Here is an 18966-nt window from a genome sequence, read left to right as displayed (position 1 = left end):
TATTATTTTATTATTTCTACGTGATGAGTCTCGCCAAAGGGAAGGAGCCCAGATATGGGGTTGGCAAATGCCATTTGGCCTTAGTGTACATTTCTGGATGCTGTTCACTGCTCCCTAAATCCCTTTCCCCCTTTAGAGTTTGCCTCAGATTACTATGCCTTTTTAATCACGATAATATTTTAGACACCCTCTTTGGAATACTGTTCTTCCAAACACTGGGTAATCAGGTGAGGGACACCTGCCTGTGACTCTAAGCCTCCGACAGTCCTTCCCAATGAACTCAATGCCACCTCCTATGGAGCACTCAGGTTCCACTCCTGGCAGATTGGAGTTCTCTTCACCCCCACCACCCCAGCCCGACCCCCTCCCCCCCCCCCCGCCCCATCCTCTAGAGAAGCGGGACTAAAGAATCCGTCTCTTTGGGTGTGCGGCGGGAGACCCGAGCGCGCGGGGGCCATCGCTGGGCATCCCCTCCACTCTCCAACTCGAGAGACAGCGCACCCTCTGGCCTTGGGAGCAGGGGCGCCCAGCGATCCCCGGCAGGGCTCTCCTAGGCCGCCGGTGACATCACTGGCGAAGCGGATTCCAGGCGCCCGGCTTCTGGTTTTAAGAGACGTAGGTCGGTCAGTCGGTCTCTGCCTGTCGGCCGCGGCCGCGGAAGACTGCTGCTCATCGTGGGTTCCCGGGACCCGGAGGAGGAGGGAGAGCGCAGGCAGCGAGGGAAGGAGGACCCCGGCAGGCGACATCAAGGAGTTCAGCCCCGCGCATTTCCCCGCTTTCTCCACTGCCCGCTGGGCCTCAGCACCAGGTGAGTCCGGGAGCGCGAGGGACAGGAGCCAAGGGGCGCTGCCCTTGTGAGGCTGGTCCAAGCGTCAGTCACTTGTGGGAGCCACAGGCACACAGTTCAATGCATCTCCTGCCTCTGTTAGAGAGTTGCTGGGATCAGGATTGTGATCTGCTGGGGCCGCAAAGGCCTTTTGGAGGACAAAGGATTTTTCTTACCAAAGACGTGTTTCTCTCCAGCCCTAAGAGTAGTGAGCATAGAGTCTACAAGTAACAGAGACCAAAGAAGTGGGATAGAATCAAAATACAGGGAGGAAACTGTTACCAGGGATTGTCCCCGAAGCAGCCTCCAAACTCAGGTACCTGGTTTTAGGGTATAGAGAGCCAGAGAAAGAGGACTGTTTCTAGGATACCTGAAGCCTTGTACGAAAAAGAGAAGAGAGAGGGAGAAGGAGGGAGGAGAGAAAGAGGGAGACAGAGAGGGAGAAAGAAAGAAAGAAAGAAAGAAAGAAGAAGGGAGAGAGAGAATGAGAAAGAGAGAAAGGAAAGAAAGAACAAAAAATTCACAGAACTCTGAAATGACCAGGTTTAACTTCTGGAGGAAGCTAAGTGGTGTGGAGAAAGAATGCATACACTTTCATTTGTGTGTCCTCTGACCTGAGCTAAAGAAACAGCAACAGGGCCAATTATAGTTAGAAACATTTGGAGTACTAAGGCTCTCTCACTGACTCCAGATGTGGCTTTTTAAAGTTATTATTTATAGGTAAGAGACTACGCAAATTTTAAGTGGATAGCCAAACTGAGTTTGGGCAAACATATGCAAATTAAGATACAGAATATTTATGTGCATCACTCCAGAAATTCCCTTAGTATCCCCCTTCAGGAAACACCCACTCAAATGTAAACACTTTTCTTACTTCTACCACCATAGCTTAATTTTGTCTGTTCTTTAAATTTTTATAAATAGAATTATGCAGTATATACGCTTTGTGCAGTTTCTTTTACTAGTAAAAAAGTCTCAAATTCATGCGTATTTTCGAATCAGTAGATTGCTCCTTTTTAGTGCTGAGTGATATTCCATCGTATGAAGAAACCACAATATGTTTTAGCCTTTTACTTACTCTTGGGGCATTTGAATTGTTTTCAGCCTTGCCTTATAAAATAAAGTTGCTGAGAATATTCTTGTAAATCTTTTTTCAGGTATTTGGGAATCTCTCTCTCTCTCTTTCTCTGTAATTGCTGGGTTATAAAATGGGTATAATTTAACATTATGAAACAGAGGCCACCTGTTTTTCAAAGTGTTTGCACCATTTTTTAGTGTGACCAGCAAGGTAAGAGCAATCTAGCTGTTCCCCATCATGCACAACACTTGGAATTTTAATCTTCTTCATTTAGCAACTCTATATGGCAGCTCGCATTTTCACTTTATTTATCATGCTTTTTGCAAAGCGAGTATTTTTGCATATTGGTGAAATCCAATGAATCATCTTTTAATGATTAATGGTTTTTTTCCTTATTTAAGAAAAATTTTCCTACCACAAAGTCTTAAAAATATTTTGCATATTCACTTCTAGAAACATCACCATTTTAGCCTTTATCTTTATGTCTGTGATCAGCTCTAATTTTATGTGTTTGGTATGAAATAGGGGTCAGGGTATTTTTGGTTTGTTGTTTGTTTTATTTTTCCAAATGGATATCCAGTAAGCAATTTCAACATTATTTGCTCAAAAAGCAATTCTTTCCCCATTGGATTGCTCTGGAGACTATTGAAAAGCATTTCACTGTAATTGTTTGGATCTATATCTAGTATTGTGATTTTGTTTCATTGTCCTATTATCTATATTTATAACTTGAGATTATGTACTTTAAAATATTTTTATAGAACTTCTTAAAATCAGATGATGTAATTCTCAATTTTTTTCTTTCTCAAAATGCTTGTTTATCTACAAATATTTTAGAATAAGTTTATTAGGTCCTATAAAATGTCTACTGGAATTCAATTCAAATAGCAAAGCATCTTCAGGAAAGATTGAGGAGAGTTGACACACTAACAATTATAAATCCTTCAAGCAATAAGTCGGATATAGCTTTCATTTATATGGATCTTTTAAAATTTCTTTCCACGATGTTTTATAACTTTTAGTGTATCCGACTTGCACATTTTGGGTTAAATTTAATCCAGTGCAATTTATGTAGTTTGGTGCTGTTGCAAATGGTAATACATTTTCCAATTGTTTGTTGCCAATTTTTAGAAATATGATAAAATCTTGAATATTTACTTTGTATCCCTCAACTTTGTGACATCTGCATAGTATCTCTACATATTTTGTTGTTGAGTCCTTAAACATATCTTATATACATGACTATTTTGTCTGGAAATAAATATGGTTGTGTGTTTTTCTTTTCAATTATTATGTGCTTTTTTTTTTCTTGTCTTATTTCACTAACTTATTTCATTTGACTAGATTCATTATCACATACTGAATAGGAGTGTGGAGTATGAACACCCTTACTTTTCCTCAGTCTCAGGGAGAAATGATTTAATATTTCACCATTTAGTATTTTGACAACTATAGGGTTATCAAACCTTATATTTGGTTTGATATAGTCAAACCCTTCTTCTCCTATTTTTGCTGGGAGTTTTTACACATGAGTGTTAACTTTTGACGTTTGCTGCATCTATTATAACAACGTATTTCTTTTTTTTTTTTAAAGATTTTATTTATTTATTTGACAGAGAGAGAGATCACAAGTAGGCAGAGAGGCAGGCAGAGAGAGAGGAGGAAGCAGGCTCCCCGCGGAGCAGAGAGCCCGCATAACAACGTATTTATTACTTGTACTGTTATTATGGTGAGTAACAGTTTCATATTTGGTTGTAGAAACAACCGTGCATTCCTGGGATGAACTCAATTTGGTCTTAATATTTTGTCATTCAGATATTGCTAGGTTCTATTTTAATTAATTGATTAATTAAGACACCGAGACAGAGAGAGAGTGGGGTGGGGAAGGGCAGAGGGAGAGGGAGAGACAGAATCCCAAGCAAGCTCCACGCCCATTGTGGAACTGGTCCCATGACCCTGAGATCATGAGCCAAAATCAAGAGTGGAATGTTTAACTGACTGAGCCATTCAGGTGCCCCATTAGTTTTTATTTCTAATGTCCTATTGATGAATTTTGTGTTATGTTCATGTATGGTATTGCTTTGTATTTTCTTTTGTTGTAATATTCCTTCCATGTTTTCTTACCACTTTATATTGGTCTCAGGAAATAATTTGGAAAATTATATACTTTTCTACTTTCTGAAAAAAAGTTTTGTAAGATTGGTGTGATTTCTTTCTTAAATATTTGATAGCATATAGCAGTGAGCTAATTAGTGCCTAGTTTTCTTTGAAAGAAGATGACAATAATTCAATTCCTCACAGATATAGATACAGGTTTTCTATTTTTTAAATTCATTTTAATAAGGGTGCTCTGTAAAGAAGAGTGTCAATTATATCTAAATTGTTGAATTTGGGGAGTATGAAGATGTTCACATTTCCTTTTAAAATTATGCTATTTATAGATATAATAGCCATATCCTCTTCTTCATAATTTTAGTAATTTTATTTTCTTGATGAATCTTACTTGGGATTTTTCATTTTCCTTTTTCCTCCCCCAAATCTTCTATTGACTGTTAATTTCTCTTCTTGTTTGTTATTTTTACTCCTATTCTTCTCTTTATGTTCTTTCCTGTACCTACTCTGAGTTTATTTTCCTCTTAATTTTCTGGTTTCTTAGGGTAGAATCTTTTAAATTGCTTTCAAATTGTTTTATTTTTTAAGTATTAAATCTAAGTATAAATTTTCCTCTAAAACTGTTTTAATATTTCCTCATATATTGGGGGGGGTTTATTGTTTGTTTTAATTCATGTAGAAATATTGACTAATTTTTTGTATGCTTTCTCCTTTGACCTATGGTTATTTGGGAGTATTCTACTTAATTTTCAATCACTTGGGAATTTTTCTGATACCTTTTTGTTACTAATTTCTGCCTTAATTCATTTTCCCTGAGAATGGACTGTATGATTTTAATCATGTAAAATGTATTGAGAGATACTTTATCGTCCAGCATATAATCTATCATGGTAAATATGTATCTGAAATACATATTCAAATATGTATTTGAATATCTGAAATTCAAATTTGTATCTGAATTTGTGTATCTGGAAATAGTGTGTGTGTGTGTGGTTTTGTGTTTGTTTTTTCATTTGGTGTGCGAGGTGCTTCATAAATGTAAATTAAGTTAACTTCTGTGGTGGTAATTTTCAAAATTTCAATATTCTTTTAAAAATCCCAAACTATGAATTAAGGATTTAGTACTGTCAACTTTTTTCACTATGTTCTTTGAAGTACCTTCCTGAGAGGCAAACACTCTTAGGTTTTTCTTCTTGATGAATTGACCATTTTATCATTAAGAAACTTCCCTCATATCTCTGGTAATACTCTTCCTTTTCCAACTAAAGTCTACTTTACATGTTATTGATATATCATCTTCAGTTTGCTTCTTTTCTTTCCAAATCAGTAACACTTTATTTTCAGTTTTTCTTTACCAGTAATATTAGGACAGAGCCTGTTCTTCTCTCTGGGATAGTTACTTACTTTATGCATTTATTCCAATCATCTGTAAGCATTAAACAGAAAAAAACCTTACATAATGCACCTTTAAACTGGCAGTTACTGCTTAGGGTTGGGGAGCAGGGGCACAAAGGTACAACAGAGAAGTTCTTAACCTGTGCTTCAGGAATCGGAAAGTCAGAAGATGGGCTGGCATAAACCCTTTGAAATTGTTTGCAACTTCAAAGATTGTGTATGTGTACATTTTTCTAGGTAGATCTGAGCTTTCCACAGAAGATTTCTTACTTTCCCAACTAAGAACAAGACATAATTGAGGCAACGTTCTTAAATCTGTAAATATCATGTGGGTGGTTTCTCTCAATCAGAAGATATAACTCTAGCCACTTGGCGCCTAGCGCCTAGCATTACTAAAACTAATGTGTGCTAATCCCTTAACAATGCTTTGTCATTGAAATTTCGGTTGCTACAGTTTATGCCTCAGCAGTTTTTACATCCTTAATTAGCCTTTTTAAAATTTTAAAACACATTTGAGCAAAAGAGATTTTAATAAGGCCATAATTATCTCATGCGTATAGATACAAATTAGAAATAAAATAAATTAAAAAATACAATGATCATTACATAGGGAACTATTTTTGCTGAAAAGAGCACTCAGGCCCTGTGAAACACTCTCCTCTTTCATGTTCTTTATAATTGTATGTCAGAGTACACAGTATATGTGCATCCTTGAATTGGAAATCATCATTGAAGAACAGTATTAAGAGAACCCCTGTTATGGATGTGGGAGCAGGTGACTTGAATTTGGTATCAGCCCTTGCAGTATCTCCCATAGCGATTGTGGACAGGTCGGCTTCCCTAAAACCCAGTTTCTGCCTCTCTGGGACCAAAGCTATCTATTGGAAATATAGTGTGAACCACACATGCAAGCACATAGGTATTTTAAATTTTTATAATAGTCATTAAAAAGAGTAAAAGGATAACAGTGAAGTCAATGTTAATAATATATTTAGCTCAATATCAAATTATTATCATTTCAATATGTAATCAATATAAAATATTATCAAATGTATTTTTTCAAACTAAGTTTTTAAAATCCATTGTATACTTTAAGCCACTTATCTCAATTTGGATTAGTCACCTTTCGAGGGCTCAACTTTGACATCTGACTACCTTCTATTTTATTGACTTACAGGCATATATAAAATTACTGCTTTAATTCTATGAACATGGAAGTTAATGAGAAACAAAAATTCATCTTTAGAAGTTTGATTTGTAGTTTTATTATATTTCCTATGTCTGATTAGTATGTTCAATGATTTCTCTATCTTTTTGAAGACATGTAATAAAATCGTACTAATTTAATAACCCTATCTACTAATTCAATCATCTGCTACTATGGTTCAGTTTGGATTGACTGAATTTCTCATTATGGATTGTACTTTCCTGCCTCTTTAGATATCTGGCAATTTTTTAAAAAAATATTTTATTTATTTGACAGAGAGAAATCACAAGTAGGCAGAGAGGCAGGCAGAGAAAGAGGAGGAAGCAGGCTCCCCGCGGAGCAGAGAGCCGGATGTGGGGTTCGATCCCAGGACCCTGGGATCATGACCTGAGCCGAAGGAAGAGGCTTTAACCCACTGAGCCACCCAGGCGCCCCAGATATCTGGCAATTTTTAATTGGATGGCATTGCATTGTAAAGGTGACGTTATTCAGTACTGCATATTTTTAGATTTTTAAAATGTTCTGTTTCTTGTTCTAGAATGCTGTTATTTGGAAACAGACTGACCTGTCTAGGTCCTACTTTTATGTTTAACTAGGTAGGACCAGAAGGATGTTCAGTCTAGGGTTAATTTTGTCCACCGCCAAGGCAAGTTCTTTCTTAGCACACTGCCATGTGAATTATTAGATTTTCCACTATGGCTTATGGGAACTGGTGTTATTCTAGGTCTCCCGTGAGTGCTAGACACTGTCCCTTGTAATGCGTTTGGCTGGTTCTTTCCTAGACCTAAAATGGTTTCCTTACGTGCACATAGTGATCAGTACACCTGAGAGGAAGAGAATCTGCCCTTCTAAGTGAGCCACGTTGACTTGTGGATTGTTCTGAGCTGAAGGCAGTTAAGACCCAGGAGATCAGGAAAGCTTTCTACCTCTCCCCTAAACTGCCTACAAGAATTTAGATAGGGGGCTTGAACCAGGAAGAGACCTGTTACCAGTAAAAGAGTTTTTTGCATGGTATAGGAACCATTTGTTCTTCAAACTTTTGCTCTTCTTATCTTTGTGTAAACTGTCTTCCTCCCCTTTGGAGTCCTAGTCCTCTGCCCCTTTCTCCTAAGCTCAGAATGGTATATAAAGCTTAATTACCTACCAGCCTAGGAGTCTCATATTTTTACAAGACTCCCATATGTATGAAATTAAATATGTTTTTCTCTTGTTAATCTGTTCTTTTCAGTTATTACTAGCCAGCCAAAGAACTTAAAAGGAAAGAAAGGAATTTTTTACTATCATTCAATCTAGCATAACTGGGCTTTCCTTTCAGTGTAAGGATTGTTGGATCATTCTCAAGTTTTCTGATTTGTCTTTCTTTGTACATGAAATCTATTTGAACTCCACAAAATAAGATAGGATGTGACTAATATACATTATTTTCCAATAAAGTTAATACCATATAGACTGTTTTAAAGAAAGCATGTTGTTCCTCAATATCATTATATCTTGTTCCATTTATAGGTATTTAATTATTTTTCAATTGACTTTATAAAGAACCAGCCAAATTTAAATCACAGTTATTCTGTGGAGTTTTCTGCCCTTTTTTCTAACTCTAGAGCTGAAATTTGATAATCACATTATTTATTCTTCTAGGAAAAAAGAAATGCTCAAAATTATGCACTTAGGCAGATGCTTCTCAATATATGCTAAAACTTACTATAAAAATATAATTTGTAAACCCTCATGATGCAATAATATTCAAGAGAGAGGAAATAACATTCCTAGAGTTGCAATGGTATATTTGTCTTTTGAGCATCTTATAATTTAAGTGTTTCAGAAATCTTTGTCGTTCCCGGCTGCCAGAATATTAATGGTGGTTAAATTAGGTGAAGAAAACTAACTATAATGACTTTTTACTGTAAATTTTTACAAGACAAAGGATAAAGTCTTTATTTCAAAAATTTGCATGTATATTAGCACAAAAAATTAGAGTAGACATTCCTACTAGTGAATTTGGGCAGGAAGTTTCTGAAATATAAATTTATCTAGAGGCTGTGATAGATTCTTCTTAAATTATCCTCCCCTGTCAATTCATCAAGAAAACAAAACAAAATGAAAGAATCGTCTTGAAAAACAAAACCCAAAGAATCAAAGTACAACTTGTTGGTATGTTACTGTTCAATTATTTTTTTACTACTGAAAACTTATGGTGCTCCATCCCTGTGGGCCAATTTGAAAATGAATATGGTGCTATCCATGGTTCATTTTGCAAAAGAAGTTATGATTTAATTGACTCTAATACAAGGGCACTCTCTTTTCCCATCCTTCTCTTCTTCCTCCTGTTCCCCTCCCTCTTCACATTCAAAGGTCCTTGTGCACATTTAGTTATGATGCAGGCTAGAGTCTGAGCCACTCAGGTTCAGACAAGAACCACTTGCAAAGACTGCTGTAGCACTAAGTGGCAAGTTCATCTTTCTGCCTCTGAAAACGGCTTAGCTCCTCAGTAACGGGGTTTTCTAGTTCAAAACTTCTTGTAACCTAAGTTCTATGTAAAGCAGTATCTCTAATACCCACTTTGCTAGTACTGAGTTCTTTTCAAATGTTGGGGAACGTGAGATTGAAGACCTTGGTTCAAAAGTATATTATTCAGTATTTGCTGTTTTTTATTTAGTAGATCAAAAGGCAACATTGTTTTAAGGTAATGTGTTAACTGCAATTAGAAAAATTATAGTCTTTGTATAATATAATGACAAAGATAAAAGGTCTTCATTTAAGTATGAAATCTTATAAATTTTATGGTTTTGTCCAATCCCACCTTTTCATGAACAGTTTTAGTAGCTGAAGCACTGCTGCTTAATTAGTGCATAATTTTCCCCATATTGAACATATATTAGGGCCCTGGTGAGACTTTCTTTATTCAGCTTTTAGGAAAAAGCCAAGGATTTTGCTTTTTTTGAAGTGGCAAATCCCATAGACATAAGAAAACTATTTAATCTTGACAATTGGCCCTTCCCTTCAGGAGGTGGCAGGTAAAGTCAGTAAAAAGCGATTTAATGATACGAATAATGTAACCAATATAGAAGCTCATTTAAGGTATGCACAAATAACCATGGTCAACGAAAGTAAACATGCATTGGTTTAATAGATACAGCATAGAATGACTGCACTTTTTAAAATGCCTTCATTCTGTCGAAGCATTAAATTGCTATTCCAAGACAATCAGTAATTTACTTCACAAGGAAAAATGTTTAGATATTCAAAGAAGTAATGTGAAGTGTTCTTTAGTTCTTGGTGAATAAAGGACCAGTGGGATGCTTGAGAAGGCTTGTGTTTTATTCTGCAGAAGCTTTTTGTTCCTTCGCGCTGTGGTTCTACAGTTAAGTGTGAAATGACTTGTTAGGGAGAGGGACATCACAGGCAAGGAGGGAAATTCTACCAACTTTTGGTAATTTTTGCTTCAAGCAACTGAGTTTAGCAGGTGGTCGATTATAGTCCTCTCAAGAGGAGGCAACTTGGGGTCCTCTACTGGGCCCTCAGATCTGTAGTAGTCATACTACACATTTATTTGTATTCCATTTTAAGAAAAATGGTGATGGTGATCAAAAATCAATTGATGATTTCTCGGCCTCCTCTTTTTCTCTCCCATAATCAAACCTTAGTATCAAGCAAATAAGTTTGATGTTGGAAGCGGTTCCAGTTTAACTTCTCTGAAATACTCTCAAAGAAATTTGAGCTAGTTTTCCTTAGTTTTAGTCATAAAAAAAGATTTCCACAATCACTTCATATGACTCTCTATGCATTCATTTATTTGTTATCAGTTCTACACCATTCTGAAGAGTCAAATTGTAGAATTTTATTCCTCCTATAATTAGAAGATATTAATATGTCAGTGATTTTTTTGGGGGGGAGGGGGTGGTTAGTGCTACTTTCCTGGACAAAAAGTCTAAAATGTTCCAAGGAATGAACAGTTTCCCTCTGCCACTAATCTTTCATCTCTGCCAACTGAAGTGCTAGAAATATTGTTTTGTTTTGTATTATTTCAAGAAAAAAATGGAAGGAAATTAATTTCACATAATAACTTTGAGTACCTAATAACTAGTCCACTATGTGTTTTGTTTTTGTCTTATGAGGATGAAAAGTAACAGGTTTTAATAAAAGGTTATAATTTTTCTGGAAAAGTCTGACATGGAAGAAGGTACAATGGGAGGAAATCATAGAACCTCCTTGTTTTCCCTCATGTTGTCAAAGCAAGCATATCATCTCCAGTGTACCGGCCTTCAAATTGCATTAAAACATATATCATCTTAAGAGCACTTCGGTGGTGCAGTCAGTTATATCCAGCTCTTAGTTTCAGCTCAGGCAGTGATCTCAGGCTTGTGAGATCCAGTCCCCCCCTCCCCCTCCCCACTGCTGTGGAGCCCTGCTCTGGCTCCACACTCAGCATGGAGTCTGCTTGAGATTCTTTCTCTCTCTCTGCCCCTCCCACTCATGCTTTCTCTCTCTCTCTCAAATAACTCAGTCTTTAAAAATGAAACAAAATATATATCATCTTATAGAAGAAAATATAGATTGTAGCGTGAATATCAGTATGTTTCCCTTACTTAATTCTAGGAACTCTTGTCAAGCATCTTTGTCAAATTGTTGGGTGTTTCTCCATTTTCCTAAAAATAAAAAACCTGAACCGTGCATCTCATCATATGATTTAAAGATATTAACATACCCCTGATAATGTTAAGTGTGTCTCTCTAAGCAATCCCAGACATGAGAAGTAAGTAGAAGGTACTCCATTAGGCAGAAAGTCTTTTGAGGGCAGAGTCCAAGTCTTAGGACTCTCGATGCCCTGCATGGATCATTTTTGAGTCTGGCAAGTGTCGCATATATATGTGCCATATATATATTTGAAAAAAAAAAAAAAAAAAACAGATTTTTTTTGTATTCTCAGGTGGCCTCTAAGCACTATTCCTACTTTTATAAGACGCTGTGTCTTTTGGTGTTTATGTAATACATTGGGAGAGTATGATGTTTTAATTGAGTCCCATGAGTGTTATGATCATACTTTTGACAACAAGAAATTCTGTTTCAGTTGTATTTCTAGTTTTAGTCCTGCTCATATAATTATGATACTTTTCAAACAAATTATACAGAGTCAAACTATTCCAGATTTCTGACTTCAAGTAGTAGACAACATGTTTTTTAAAAAAATATCTTCTGGTTCCTCCTAATTTTGCACTTAGGAGTTACTTCATTTATATTTACTATGTTCTTTTTCTCTACCTTCTCTCTCTGTCTCTTTCCCTGTGAATCACACACACACACACACACACGCACGCACAATCAAACTGCAACTTCCTACCTTGTTTCTTTCATCCACATAATAATAACCTGACATAGATTCTTCCTATACTTCTGAGATGGGAAAGCTGAGGGGACTCCATTTTAGAAAGGTTCCTTCTCTGCTGGTTTTCTGTTAGGTCCAACTGACTCATCTTCTTTATTTTGCATGTGAATAAGCCACAGAAGCTAAGCTCCCACTCCAAGTGGGAAGCAAGAAAGTTAATCATTCTTTGAGTTTTGTCCTAGGCCCCCAAACACATGACGAGACCTAAAGAGAGCCAGATCCCAAACACATTCCAGGTCATCAGCTGCAAACAAATCTCAGCTGATCATCTATACTCCTTAAAGAATACCTATTCTTCACCTGTCACTCACCTTTGATCAGACCCTACCCTGGATTCCTGAAGGAACATGTACCCCAGACATTGTTCTAATACAAACCCCAACCCCAAGCGATGGAGAGACTCACTCTCCTTTCCTTCCTGAGTCTCCCAGGCACTCCATCTGCTCTACTCTATCACTTAAGCTGTTTAACAAAACTCTGTTTTCACTTTCTCTGGCTTGCATTTGATTTCTATCCTACATGAAGTCAAGGAATATTTTGGCTGGTATTGCAGGACGCCTCCGAGTTCTCAGACCCAGCTTACCTGCATCACTAACCATTCAGTTTCTACTTCCTCTTTCTTTCAAGGCAGATCATCTTATTGTCTCTAAGAAGTCTCTTCTTGATCAGCTTTTAGCTAGCATCAAATTATAGGGTGAATCTGCCATGTGCTTGCATATGTATTACCTTCTATTTATTCTTTTTTAAAATCTTACTTAAAATCAATTAATTAACATATGGTATATTACTAGTTTCAGCGGTAGAGTTTAGGGCTTCATCAGTTGCATATAACACCTAGTGCTCATTACATCAAGTGCCCTCCCCAATGCCCATCATGCAATTACCCCATTCCCCCATCCACTCCCCTCCAGCAATCCTTAGTTTGTTTCCTATAGTTAAGAGTCTCTTATGGTTTGTTTCCCTCTCTGATGGTGTCTTACTTTATTTTTCCCTCACTTCCCCAAAGTTCATCTGTTTTGTTTCTTAAATTCCAATTATGATTAAAATCATGTATTTGCTTTCTCTGACTTATTTCGTTTAGCATAATACTGTCTATTTCCATCCACATTGTTGCAAATGGTAAGATTTCATTTTTATGGCTGAGTAATATTCCATTATATACATTAATTCTAATGTTAAACTTTTCAGAATATATATTTATCATGTAATTCTATTTATTCTTATATATATAAACTCCTTAAGAAATATAATTCTGGTCTATACTATATGTCTTACTGAACCATACCTTATATTAGTAAACCTTCTCGAATATACAACCTTAGGAAATAAGTTCCTTCTTTCTGAAGAAACATTTCATTTCCAGCATACCACGTTATATATACTCATTTTAAATTAAAGAAAAGTATAAAGACAAAAATTAAAGCCTCCTATAATCCAAGTATGTGAGCACTGTTGCCATTTTTTTGAAACAATGAGTTCAATATATAAGAAAAGTTGAATAATGATTTGTGATTACATCAGTTCACTTAATAAGTTCCAAATACTTTGATATAAATCAAGCTCTGAATTTAGATTAATTCTAAAAGCTGATTACTTTCTAATTTTGATAGTTCATGCTTAATAATACATTATAATGCAGATTTGGTCATATTGCTTAACCTATCAGATTAGCACAATTAGATCATTTATTTGGTTGCAATTAAGGATCTTAGTAACTAGGATTTATAAGTAAATTACCCAAAGGAAATAACTTATTACCTTGATAGTTCAAATGAGGTTTTACCTAATTTCTCTGAGTGCATAATTTTTAGTTGACTTGTTTCTAAGTGTATGCCTGCATTAAAACTTTAGATCTTAATAAACCATCTCAAATCTTGGCCTTTAGAAGCAGGGCATGAGAAAACATTAGCTAAAATTGTGGCTATTATTTGTAGCTGTGTTTTGTTTAAATAAGGTAAAGATTTTGAAATGTACTCTATGTGAAAACTTATCAAAATGCTCCACGTTAGGTGGAGCAAAGAGAGAGAGAAGGGGTGAACTGATTTTTTGTTGTTGTTTATGACAAGAATGAGACAATGTAATTTACATTTTAAAAAAATCCTGTTGAATATATAATTCCGGCCCTCAAATTAATGACCTTGGATTCTTGAAGTGTTTCCAGAGCTTAGCTGGCCAGTTTCATTGTTTTCTGCCAAATGATAGAGGTTTTAATTGCTACATTTCATTAGGAAAACAAAATAAAGCATTGTTATTACAGGCTGCACACTGTAATTTAAGTCCTATCTATTAGCCTTGTCCAGTGACCACCCAATGAAATGGCATGAGCCTGGTTTAATCAGGCATGGCCCAACTCAAACACCTTCTTCTATAGAAAGATTCTACCCTATCAACTATTGTGACTTCTAGATTCAAGTTTATTTTTTTCTTTTCATTTCAATGAATCTTTTGTTTGAATCTTTTATATACACTTTAAGTAACTAAAGGTAAAATGATAGTCCTTTTCCTGAGATCTGCTATGCACAATACCACTGATATAGTTATTGAACAGAAAATAGCATAGTTTGCACATTAGTCCATTAACTGCCTCATATTCATTTGTTAGCATCAGGGGAGAATGACAACACAGTTCTAAAATTAAATCAGCCCACCATCTTAGTTACACAGCATTGAAAAGCTGTTTTTGAAATTAAAATGATAGGCAGCAAAAGGTTAGGCTCCTGAAAAGGATCTGAAATCTTGTCTCAAATATCATGCAATATAAATGTATTCTTCATTAATTTGTAGAACCAAAAAAGAAGCATTTCACCCTTTTTTGTTGTTCCAAAATTATGATCTCAAAATCATTCAGTTTTGAGCATTTGAATCTCTATAAACTAGTTTACAAAGCTTATGGAGTAAGTTGTAAGTCATGGAGCAGGGACCAGAAAAAAAAGAAAAAAAAAAAGGTGCAGAATCTTCCTGCCTTCGCTAAACTGAAATAATCCATCTCTTAGCTTTCAAGATTTTTATATGAAGCCACCATGAATTATCATCTTTGCTTCAGAGAAAGTGTCCAAAAAGTTTGATTTGTTAAATCAAACTCACCCTTGCTTTGAAGGAGGCAATTATAATGATGTCATTTCCTGAATTATCTCAAATAAATGTAGAATCTGAAAGAACCATAATGATTAGTGACCTCATACCGATTAAGGGCAGCTACAAATACAAGCAAGGGCATCCGCTCCCATTCTTCATCTCACAGGCAATGCTCCTTCTGCAGAGTAGTTCAACAAGTATTTTAATTTCTTTATACTTCATCTGTCCCTAAAATTGTATTTTATATGATAGCAGATGACTTCAGTAGTAGATGAACAAAGGCATGGATGGATAGATAGGTAGGTAGAGAGATAGATAGATAGATAGATAGATAGATAGATAGATAGATAGATAGAAAATGTTTGCTAGATATGGTCCATAAAATAGTCTTTAAAAATCTGGGGGCCCTCAAAGATAAAAACATTCCAACTCTCACTCAACTAAAATTGTTACTATCCTATCGATAAAATTTAGAATCACTTTCCTTAAAATGTTGTGCTACGAAATCTGACTTTCAAATTTAAAATCCAGAGTTATTTTAATATGGAAAGTTCAGTGAGTATGATAGTGGAATCTCCTACTATTTTCACTTTTTTTGATTTTCAAGCACCCAAACACACACACACACACACACACACACACACGTGCGCGCACACACACACACACATACACACACACTGGTCTTTTGCCTGGTGCTTGATTTGACATGTATTTCCCCTTATGATTTTAAGTTTTTTTCTTTTCAATAACTCAGGTTTCAATTAACATCTCAAAGATTTAACATTTAGCACACTGATTTATAATAATTATAATGAAGTTCTTGTCATAAATGTGTGAAACTAGGATATTTACTGACAGTTTTTTTTAACATGAATACAATTCGGAATACAAATGCCATTTTCTCTTATTTTCAAAAGTCTATGGATTGAAATACAGAGCCTTTTAAGAAATCTTTTAGGTGTATTCACTGTCTGTGTTTTTCTTAATCCCACTGAGTGAAAGGATTCAGGTCTACTGATGTCTAATTCCAAGCTGATGCATAATTGCTACTACTCTACCATTACACAGAGAATTATATTATTTATACTTCAGTACTCAGTCAATTTAACCAAAATGCTTTAAAAATAACACTTGACTGAGATGAAACATTTTTCACACCTGAAAGTTTTCCTATATGTTAAATCCTGTTCTTTCATTGATCCATTTATATTTCTTGCATCTAAGAAATTGTGACTGTTGGAATGCCTTAAATTAGATTCCCCTCAAAACTTTTATTAGCTTAACAGAGCTCAGTTTTACTAATTCTAACCAAGATCCCATTTCCTCTTTACAATATTCTCCCTTGTTTCTGATAATACTCAGAACATTATCTGTTTTTGTTCTCTGTTATTTTCTTTCCTGATATACATATTTAACATCAAGTATAGGAGAGTTTCTTCTACTAATCAGTGAAGTAAATTACGGCCTTTTTAAAAAATAGATTTTGTTTATTTGAGAGCGAGAGAGTGCATGCACACATGCCCTTGAGCCAGGGAAGGGATGGAGGGAGAGGGAGAAGCAAGCTCCCCACTGAGCAGGGAGCCTGATGTGTGGCTCCCCGGCATCCCAGGACCCTGGGATGATGACCTGAGCAAAGGCAGACAGTTAACTGACTGAGCCACCCATGCATCCAGTTATAGCCTTTTAATTTTGATTTCAGACTACTAGAACATTTTTTAAAGAGGTGAGTATGAGAAGACTTGCTCACACATATAGAAATGCAGGTGTTATCACATTAATGCTTATGGACAACTTAGAAAAAAACTTAAACAAACAAAAAGGAATAATTTAAAATAATATGGTATATTAGGCAGCATTAAAAATGATGATATGTACTGTAATGAGACTCCGCAGTTTAAGAAGCTAAATAAAAGTATACAAAAACATGCATTTGACATATTTTACTGAGCATTAAAGTGGTATATTATAAAAATATACATAAAATAAAATTTGCTCATGAATATAAAAAAATTTCAAAATTGTGTTTATATTCTAGTGTATATTCAGTAATAAACTTGTCTTTATGCATAATATAACCAGTAAATATAAAAAATTAAAGTAATTTTCTTTCATTCTAGAAAGCTTGGATTATACAGAAAAATTCAAATAATAAAATTAAAATTAACTGCCGGGGCACCTGGGTGGCTCAGTGGGTTAAAGCCTCTGCCTTCGGCTCAGGTCATGATCCCAGGGTCCTGGGATCGAGCCCCACATCAGGCTCTCTGCTCCGTGGGGAGCCTGCTTCTTCCTCTCTCTCTGCCTGCCTCTCTGCCTAGTTGTGATTTCTCTCTGTCAAATAAATAAAATATTTAAAAAAAATTAAAATTAACTGTAATGTGTAATGATTTAAGATCTTTTTTTGACTTTTATTAAAAATTTTGCCCCAGCTTTTTAATTTTTCCAAAGAACTTCAAAACAGAAATAGGACACACTTAATCAAGTCTTTCTGGAAAAATCTTAGTCAATGTAGCAATTTCACCTTAATTTTTGAGCAAATATGCCAGGAATTCTAATTGCTAGCTTCTTTGTACCACATTTGAAAGTGTGTGTTTACCAATTCTTATTTAAGAATTCCAGTGTTCTTTGTAGATGACCCGGTCAGCACAGTGCCATGTCTCCTTCACATTTGATGTCTGTTTCTCCTGCTGGTCAACAGTTAGTTGATTAGGTTTTTCCCATAGATTATCTTGCAGACTTTCTTGCAGCTTTTTCTTCTGTTTTTGGTTGTGGAAATGTCCATACATTTTTCATTACACCCTGGGGAATTAGTCACAAATTCCAAAAGTGATTTCTGTTCTTCATCTATGTCAAACAGCTATCTCTCTGTTAAATTCTTTTTGTTGGACTTGTGTGTGTGTGTGTGTGTGTGAGAGAGAGAGAGAGAGAGAGAGAGAGAGAGAGAAAGAGATTATTGCTTGTCTACTTATTTTATCTCTTATTTTATTTTATTTTTGAGTTTTCCAAAAATTTACTGAAGCAGAAACAAGTTGGTCAGATACTTGTTGGTAAAAGTAGTTGTAATGGTATTCAAAAATACTTTTCGAAAAGTATTCTAGCACAGGTTTCCTTCACAAACTAGATTATGTTGTAAACTTTTTTTCCTAAATCTTTAGGAGTGTTGGTTCCTAAGACCTAGAGATTATTCCTATTCCACTCTATCTTGTGCTCCTGAAAAACTGCAGAAAGGCATTTGAAAGCTGTTTCTTTAAGATACAGATTTCTTTTTTATTCTTGCCAGTAATCTATTGCTGCACCAAGTGTGTGTAATTTTCACTGAAGGTCATGGTGATGTTGAGAAATTTCACTGATAACCTGCCCATCTCCAGTTTCAGCCATCTTAATCAGAAGTATCCTTTCTGATTGAGGGTCAGCCAGACGGAGTGAATCCAGATTGGTTTCCCTCAGGTTCAGGGAAGAAGCCTTTGGAAGGGGCAGAGCCATCCCTCTCTCCTGCCTTCTGGCAGCTTCCTGTAGGTGGCAATCTCACTGTCAAGAATCTAGACATTCTGCAGATCTTGGTATTCCCAAAGACGACTTTCCTTCATATTCTGTATATCATCCTGCAGGCGGCCAGTGATGTCTTGATAGTTAGCTTCAAGGGCATTCACTTCCGTTTCACTCATCTGGTGTTCAAGGGACTCAGTTCCTCTGAGTGCATCCACTTCACAGATGAGGGACTGCACTTGCCTCTGGTACTCAAGTAACTCCTGCTTCTCCAGGCGCAGGGCATCATTTTCCAGTTCACAGCCTTAGAGAGGTCAGCAGCCTGGGACGTGTAACTCTCTGCAGCCTCTAGAAGCTTCTCTGCAGCCACTTTCATAAGGCTGGCGCGCATCACTCATGACTTGCCT

The 18966-nt window shown here is 36.0% G+C and overlaps 1 protein-coding gene and 1 pseudogene across 1 annotated transcript in view; one reads left to right on the top strand and one right to left on the bottom strand.

Moving 5' to 3' along the window:
* Nucleotides 1–677: 677 nt before the first annotated feature.
* The window catches only part of LOC123948982 (zinc finger protein 133-like), a 49898-nt gene continuing 31609 nt past the window's right edge, over nt 678–18966 (top strand). The window contains exon 1 of the mRNA XM_046016242.1: nt 678–808. The gene's annotated coding sequence lies outside the window, so the exon portion shown is untranslated. The remainder of the gene's footprint in view (nt 809–18966) is intronic.
* LOC123948683 lies at nt 18386–18957 on the bottom strand (annotated as a pseudogene).

The sequence above is a fragment of the Meles meles genome, chromosome 8 (assembly GCF_922984935.1).
Source record: "Meles meles chromosome 8, mMelMel3.1 paternal haplotype, whole genome shotgun sequence".
NCBI classification, from domain to species: domain Eukaryota; kingdom Metazoa; phylum Chordata; class Mammalia; order Carnivora; family Mustelidae; genus Meles; species Meles meles.
Note: the sequence above shows the minus strand (reverse complement) of the source record. Positions and strands in the feature narration are given on the sequence as shown.